Raw genomic sequence first — 8,049 nt, 5'->3', positions numbered from 1 at the left:
ATTTTTTTTTTTGCATTGGAGCACTTCATCACGCCTCGTTCAGGTCTAAGTGTAGCACCTTCTGCGTGGGTTTGCACGGATTATTACTTCGTTCGATGCGAGGATTCATAGGTGTTTCTTTCTTATTTTATATCTGGGCAAAACTTGGCTAGCAGAAAGATTCAGCGCCCAGGCTGGGGCGTTAAAGATATCGGCGCCCAGCTCTGGGCGTTGAAAATGATTTCGGGGTATATTTTGACGGTTCTTATCCTTGATTTTTTCTTTCGCTTTTGCTTTGGGACGAGGTAGACTGTGTAACGGGTGCTTGTAGGGCGAGCGTTATGTGCAGTAGTTTGATCGGAATTTTGGTGACTCGCGATTTTCAGTTACCCTTGTTAGTGGGGTGACTTTATATCTTCTAAGTAGTGCATAAGAATTTGGGAGGGGTTGTAGCCATTCTAAGGTTCGTTTTACACGATTAAAGTTTAGGATTGTGCCCCCATGATGTATATATAGCATTAGCGTCGAGAATTTGCGATAAAATCGTCATTTTGAGCATTTTTAGAGTGTTTTTCCCAAGCCCCCAACTGTAGCTTACGGGATGGTCTTGGTGCTATGATGCTTTGCATACGTCTTTATGCGTTCATGGTGACATGGATCATGAATAGTTTGAACCAGACTCGTTTAGTGCGAGGTACGTTCGAGTAGTGATTTGCTACTTCTCTTGTAAATGTCGTATTGTGCGACATTGCCATGGTCAAGGTAGTTACATGTTGAAGTGTGCCTTGACCAAAAGCTAGGTGCCTTTCTTTACCCATAATCATATTTAGAAATGTCTTTGACTTACTTGCAACATCGAGATAAACGCATACTTAGATTAAACCAATGACACTTTATTATGTTCGAAGAAGTCTTTGAAAATTATTTGAAAATTATTTAAAATCCGAGTCCTACTGTGTACAATCCGAGGTGTCCTAAGTAATTTGACTTATAGAAGGGTTCGTACAGGATTACATGAGTGAATCAATAAACTGTTACGATTTTTGGAATGCTGTCTAAGGATTTGCTGGAAGCCAGGGTGCAGGCGTCAAGATATACTTATGCTCGTTTGGCATATGCTTTAGGCTTTTAGGGCCATCTTTTCCAGAATTGCGGGAATATAAACCGTTTTCAAATTGACTTAGATTTACTTGGTGTATGTCTGTATAAAAGGTCAAGGTATACTTAGTTCTTTCCCTATCTCTTTCATTTCAATTTTTTAGCCCCCAGTTGCTATTATGTCTTCTCATTGATGATGCTTTCAGATTTCGATTTTAGATGCCCGTGTCATATGTCCGAGTAGGGTGAGCCTTGGTTAAGTGCCAAGTCCTATTGGCAATGTCTGATTTTTTTTCAAAGGGGATTCGCAAGCATTTGAATTACCATGAACGGCTGCCCTAAGTTCGAAGGAACGGTGGGGCGACGCCGTAGAACAATCCTCTTTATTGCAAGCTTACTGCCTTTACTACTTGTTGGCGATTATGACTGTGTCTAGTGGTGAAAGAAGCTCTTTAGGCGAATGACTATGTCTAGTGGTGAAAGAAGGTCTTTAAGTGAGTTAGTTCGCTTTAGGGAGGGTCAAGTCGAGTACTTTAGAGGTCATGGACGCTTGCGCTAGCCCCCATTCAATTGAGGCAAAGCGATCTTTTGAGTCTTGGCTAAGTGCCTAGGAGTGTGAGTGCTCCTCCTGGCAAGGGTACGTGCCCTTATTATTTTTCGATGTGTGCTCATTTTGGCATCTTGATGACTTGGATTCTTTTTTTTTTTTACTTAAATTTTTCATTCGACTTGGATTGCAAGTAATTAAATTTTAATAAGGGACTCTATTTCTTATTCTTGTTATTCTATAGGCTCTAACATTTTTGCAAATTGGTTGGAGCGAATCATGGATTGCCTACGTATCCGCTTTAAATAGATTTAATTTGAAATCAGGTCTTGCGTAGTTCTTAGCCTAGAAAATGGTTTCTAGAATGCCGATTTTAAACAAGTACGTTCTGAGGTGGAAACATATTATTTGAAACGGTAGAATAAGTGAAGTTTATTATTATTTTAATCTGCTGCCTTGCCGTAAGCCAAAAATTTGTAAATTTGTTTTATTTGTTGAGTACATGTATATTTTTTGGTGGTATGTATATCTGAATACGTGTTGTACCCCTCCAAGTGTTCGTTATTTTTCCGTGTATGTGCGGATAAAATGACGAGCACTTCTGGACAATTTGGCAAGCAGAGAGATTCAGCGCCCAGGCTGGGGCGCTAAAGATTTCGGCGCCCAGCTCTGGGCGCTGAAAATGACTTCTGGACGGATCTTTTTTTGTTGCGCTAAATGCTTATTTTTCTTTTTAGACTAACTTTAGAGGCGCTTTGCAAAGTTTCTTTTTTATTATTCACATTTTTTATTTTTTTATTTTTATGTTGAGCGTAGAATGTACTTTTCATTTGTCTCCTTTTTTATTTGTGACTCAAGACGGCTTGAAAGATGGGTTGAATGAGATAGGATAAGTTGTATAGGTATTAGTCGAGCATGAGGATTACATCAACCAAGGCCAATGAATAGCATGGGGACGGCTCAAGGGTATATCAATAGGACGTATCCAAACAAGTTATACGGTCATTATGCTAATGGTGGTGTAAGAGCAGGTTTGGGCTTTGGAAATAATGGGTATGACAAGCTACAGGACAAGACAAGAGTCGAGGTGATGGTTGTGCGTGGTTTGCAGTTGATAACAAGCTACAGGACAAGAGTCGAGGTGATGGTTTCTTGGGTTATGGCAATGAGAACATGAATGGGTTAAATGAGCTGAACAGGGGCCCCAGAGCGAAGGCGTCTAAGAACATAAGGATCGGAAGGGGTAGACATCGTAGAATTTTATATAGTTTTTGTGCCATAATTTGGATTGGTTGACTCAATTCTTTTCCTTCGTTTACTTGGGTAAATTTCGCACTTTGGGAGGTGCGGGATAGGTATTCCATGGCTCGCTCTTTTTGCTCTCCCTTTTCTTTTTCTCTTTAAGTATTTCATGGTTCGCTCTCTTCACTCTCCCTTTTCTCTTTCTATTTTTCTTCTTTTTGCGTGGGATTTCTCCCCAACATAAATACTTCAATTCTTTTTATTAGGGCGAAAAGGTAGATGGTTGTGGTCTTTGAGTCACGAGGCGAGACTGAGTGAGCCTCGTTTGGTAGGCCTATAGTGGACCTTTAACTTTAGTAGGCCTAATGTGGACCTTTTAATTGTCTTACTTTGCAAGCGTATTTAGTCGTTTATTAAAATGTGCAAGTAGCGTAGATTCAAAATGTTGTTTTTACCTTATTGAAATTTAACGAAAGAATTACATCGAAAATAATTTTTTTTGCTTCTTTTCAGATTCCAGTTTCCAGGATTAAACTGGAAGTTGTGATTTAGACTCGAACTTTAATTAATTTTTCTGATTATAACCCGTGTATGAATACAAGGAGGTGGCCTAGACTCAAAATAATGACGTGGCGTAAGCCTATAACACTTGACCAAGCGACTCTCAGACTTAGGCTAATTGGACCATACCTTTCGTTGGTTGACACTTTAGATTTTAACCCTTGGGTGTTCATTTGTCATGTGCCATTTTGCTTAATGTTGGCAAGGTAGTTAGTTGGGGAGATCGAATTTTTATTTTTGCAAGACTAGAATCATTAGTGCGGCTTCCCTCTTAGTGTGTATTGCTTTACCCCAATGGTAGCCTTATGGTATGCCGATTTGGGTATTTTCATGGTTCGTCATGTTGCATTCATGGAAAATCTTTTAGTCCGTACTTAGGAGTATTTAAAGGAGCGAGTGGCTCGAGAGGACTATGATAGTCGTGACCCAATGTGATCATAAGCCTTGAGGCCATTAATTTTTGCTAATGGTATTGACACCTTAGGTTCACTTTGGGGGTTGTGCGACTATGGGGGAATGATTTCCAGAATGTGACTGTTTCCATTTTGCAAATACTATAATATATTCTTCTTGTTGGTGAGAGAGTATTGAGGCCGTGGATTCTTAGCAAGGGATGACAATTACATATGGGTGCTTATTGATTTAAATGTTAGGAAGGGAGACTCAATATGTTTTAACCTTTTTATTTGCAGAACGACACCAAGCATTAGGACCGATTCTATGGATAAGACAACTAAGACTTAGGATTTAGATTGTACTTTGGCATAGCCTAGTCTAGACTCAGATTTAGTTTTTTATTCGAACATTATTTTTCCTTGAAAACTTCATTTGAACATTATTTTTTGAATACTTTGCCCATGTGACATTCAAGGTTATTTCATTAGCATGCTCGGTTTTGGAGCCAAACATTGTCGTCATAGGAGGTCTAACAACGACACAAAGAGTTATTTTATTTTTTATAAGTCGCTTTTAGAATCGAGTGCTTTTTCTTACGCCCTCGTAGCAATTTTTTTTACGAACGGTTTTTTGTGCTACGTATTTTCCTTTTTGCGCGGGCACCGAGGCTGCTGCGCCTGACCAGAAGGCCAAGCAGCAACTTCAGCGCCCAGTGTAGGGCGTTAGAAATTCTGGCGCCCAGCCAGGGGCGTTGAAAATGCGTCCCTGGCTGGTTCTCGTTTTCTGTTTGCGTCTACTTGTGTTTATGCGACTTCGATTTCGCGTGCTTGCCTAATAACGTCCTTTACGCGTTGTGCAGCATTTGTGGGATTCGTTACAGGCCATCCCGAGCGTCGCTTATTTTTGTGGCGATCGTTCGGGTTTGCGGAACACGTATTTCGGTATAACTCTTCGGCAAATTGGTTTATGAATGTTTGGGCAATTTTTTTAGGTCGTTGGTTTTTCTAGGATAGTTTGTCACACATAATCATATATTTCGCTACACATAACTAACATTCCATCATGAGGCAATAATAATATGTCATTGTAGACACCTACTTTTGTCCCCATTCCCGAAAGGGAAGGTTCGATGATGAAAACATAAATCTCCACTTGACAACGCATCTCCTATAAAATAACGAATCTCAATCACCCTTCTCGTTTCACCCGAAACCTGCTATTTATAGAAACCTCCTATTTACGGAAACCTGCTAAAAATAGTAACTGTCGTAAAGGGTAGCTTCTAAAAGTGGCAAGTCATAAAAGATAGAAACCTGTCAGAATTAGGTGTTGCACTCCAACATAAATCCTAAATGAGATAGAAAACTGCGAGAATCCTATTCCTAATATGATTCGGAAATAAGAGTTACGTATTAATTAAAATCCTAACGAGCCTAGAGTTCGTAACGGGCCCAGACGCATTCCGTCATGACATTGATACGCACTAAAAGACTCGATTAAGTCTCAAACACTACGGATTTCAGGAATCCAAATCTGACTAAGAAAACAGCCCGGACCCTATTTTCAACGCCTGGCTCTGGGCGCCGAAATCTTCGGCGCCCAGGCCTGGGCGCTGGAATTACCTGGGTACGTGTTTTTTCCTAATTCTTTGTGGATTAGAGTTCTGCAATTCTATATTTCCACAAACTCTTTTCTATAAATATAGCCCAAAGTTCGACGTGAAAACACAACACACAATTCATATTCTGAGTATTGACTCCAACCCCTAGCCTAAGCCTCACGCTGCGAAATTGTTCACGCGTTATGTCGCCGATCCATAACTCGAACAGAACGTATCCTGTCCCATAATTTGAGATTCGTTAAATAAAAAGGAGAAATAGCAAAGTCAAAGTGGTTAGTTTTCTGAGAACCGTGACGCACCTCTCAAGGGTGGGTCGTAATGTGCCCCTTTTCTATGATTTAATTGCTTTCCTCGCCCTTTTTATGAACTGTTAAACTAACTAAATCCGATTGTTCTACCACGCCTAACAAATATAATATTTTTGGGAAATTGGACTATCATGCTAGGTCCCTTAATGCTACTTAAATCAGATAATCGCGATCGATCTAGTATTATATGTTGCATATTGCTAAAATCTGAAGGAAATAATGCCCTTGGTCCAAGTATGCATTCAATGTTAAGTCTAATAAATGCGGTTCAGTAATAATTCAGTGAGATCAAGTGAGCTGAATGCCTAGCTAGAGGCCGCTTCAGTTCAAGTGGAATTAATGATATTAATCTACAGCTTACTCTTGACTGAACCCGTAGGGTCACACAAATAGTACGTAAACGGATCAAGTATTTAATGGCATTAAGTACTCCATCTATGAATATTCGGAATCGACGGATCTTGGTTTCAGTGGGAGCTGAGATCGTCACGGGCAAGAAATGAATACTCCGGAAACGATGATATTGCCGGAAACGGAAATATGGATCGTATCGGAAATATAAATATTATCCAAGTCGTAGATGTTGGCGGAAACGGAAACATGGCACGTATCGGAAAATATTATCGGAAATGGAAATATTGCCGGAAACGGAAATATTGCCGGAAACGGAAATATTATCAGAATCGGAAATATTATCGGAATCGGAAAATAATTCCGGAAACGGAAATATTAAATATTTGTTCGAAACGGAAATTAATTCCGGAATCGGAAATATTAAATATTGTTCGTATCGGAAATGAATTCCGGAACCGGGAATTTAATCGGAAGCGTATCGTACGAATAAGCATCGGACGAGGCCTGCCGGACGAGGGCCCAGCACGAAGCCAGGCCATCGCCCAGCAAGCCACACGCATTCAACAACACGCCAATGCCTCGACCAGGCCCAGCGCAAGGCCAGTCCCAGCCAAGGCTGGCGCGCGCGCACAAATGGGCTGCGGGCAGTGGGCCTGTGCGCCGTGCGCACAGCGTGGGCCGCAAGGCATGCGCCTGGGCGTGCGATGCTCGTGCGGTGCGTGTGTACGTGCTATACGAATCCTAAAGCTATCGGGATTCGTGCATAGATTAAATCCTAATCCTAAAAGATTAAATTAATTATTTAGAGTTCTAATAGGATTCTAATTAATTAATTAGTATTCTAACACGATTCGAAATCCTTTCCAAGGTTCTATAAATATATGCCTAGGGTCATAAATTTATAAACAAGTTTTCAAGTATTCAAAGCTAGGATTTTTAAGCAAAAAAATCAGCCATAACTCTTGCCCATTTAGCCGAAAATAAGTAGTACCTTAAGGGCGATTCTAGTTGGTCAATCTTAAGGCGGATCCGGACGTGATGTGGACTATCTACGGAGGGACGACACTTGGAGTCCTAAAGACTTGTTCTTGTTCGGTTGGGGCGCAGCTAGGGAGGGCACGCAACAAAGAGTATGCATCTAAACTATGCTAAATGATTATGTGTAAATAATATGTTTTCCTGGCTTTATGGTTTTTCCGCATGATTTATGAATTGTCATATGTATCATAACCTAACAGTGGTATCACGAGCCTCTTATTATTTTCATAATCTAAATTGCATGAACATGGTTAAATATTACAAATTTGCAAGAATTAAAAGGGGTGATTAATTTTCGTAATTGTTAATTAATTGCAAATTGCGTTTATTTAATTATACGTACGCAGTTTTTCGGCAGTTTCTTCGTTACTCATCCAAATCGAGTGATTTTTGTGTCAATTCCGCATGTAAAAGGCATTCTAAAATTTTGACAAAATTATTATTTTTCGGCCGAACCCAGAATTCTCAAATACAAAATTTTCGAAGGTTTTAGTTTTTCGAATGCAAAATTTCGTAAATTTAAGATGTTAAATTAAATATTTGCGATTCTTGTTGATAAATCTTGAATTTTTGATTGACCTACTGTATATGTTTAACAAGTTTGAATGCCTAGCTTTGTTAATTATGCAATCTAATTTGTAATTATGATTAATTTGTTGAAAATTGGAATAATTTGGAATTAATTTGATTTTCATAATTAGTTATAATTTAATTAGATACCTATGATTAAAAACCACCATAAAAATTGTAAATTTATGTTAAATTTTAAATTTTTATGACCTAGACTTGAATCCATGTTAATCGGAAATCAATTGAATAATAAATTTTCGATTTTTCGCCCTGAAATTATGAAATTAATATTATTTATTAATTTGTCATTAATTTTGAACATAAATTTTAAAATT

The sequence above is a fragment of the Spinacia oleracea genome, chromosome 5 (assembly GCF_020520425.1).
Source record: "Spinacia oleracea cultivar Varoflay chromosome 5, BTI_SOV_V1, whole genome shotgun sequence".
NCBI classification, from domain to species: Eukaryota; Viridiplantae; Streptophyta; class Magnoliopsida; order Caryophyllales; family Amaranthaceae; genus Spinacia; species Spinacia oleracea.
Note: the sequence above shows the minus strand (reverse complement) of the source record.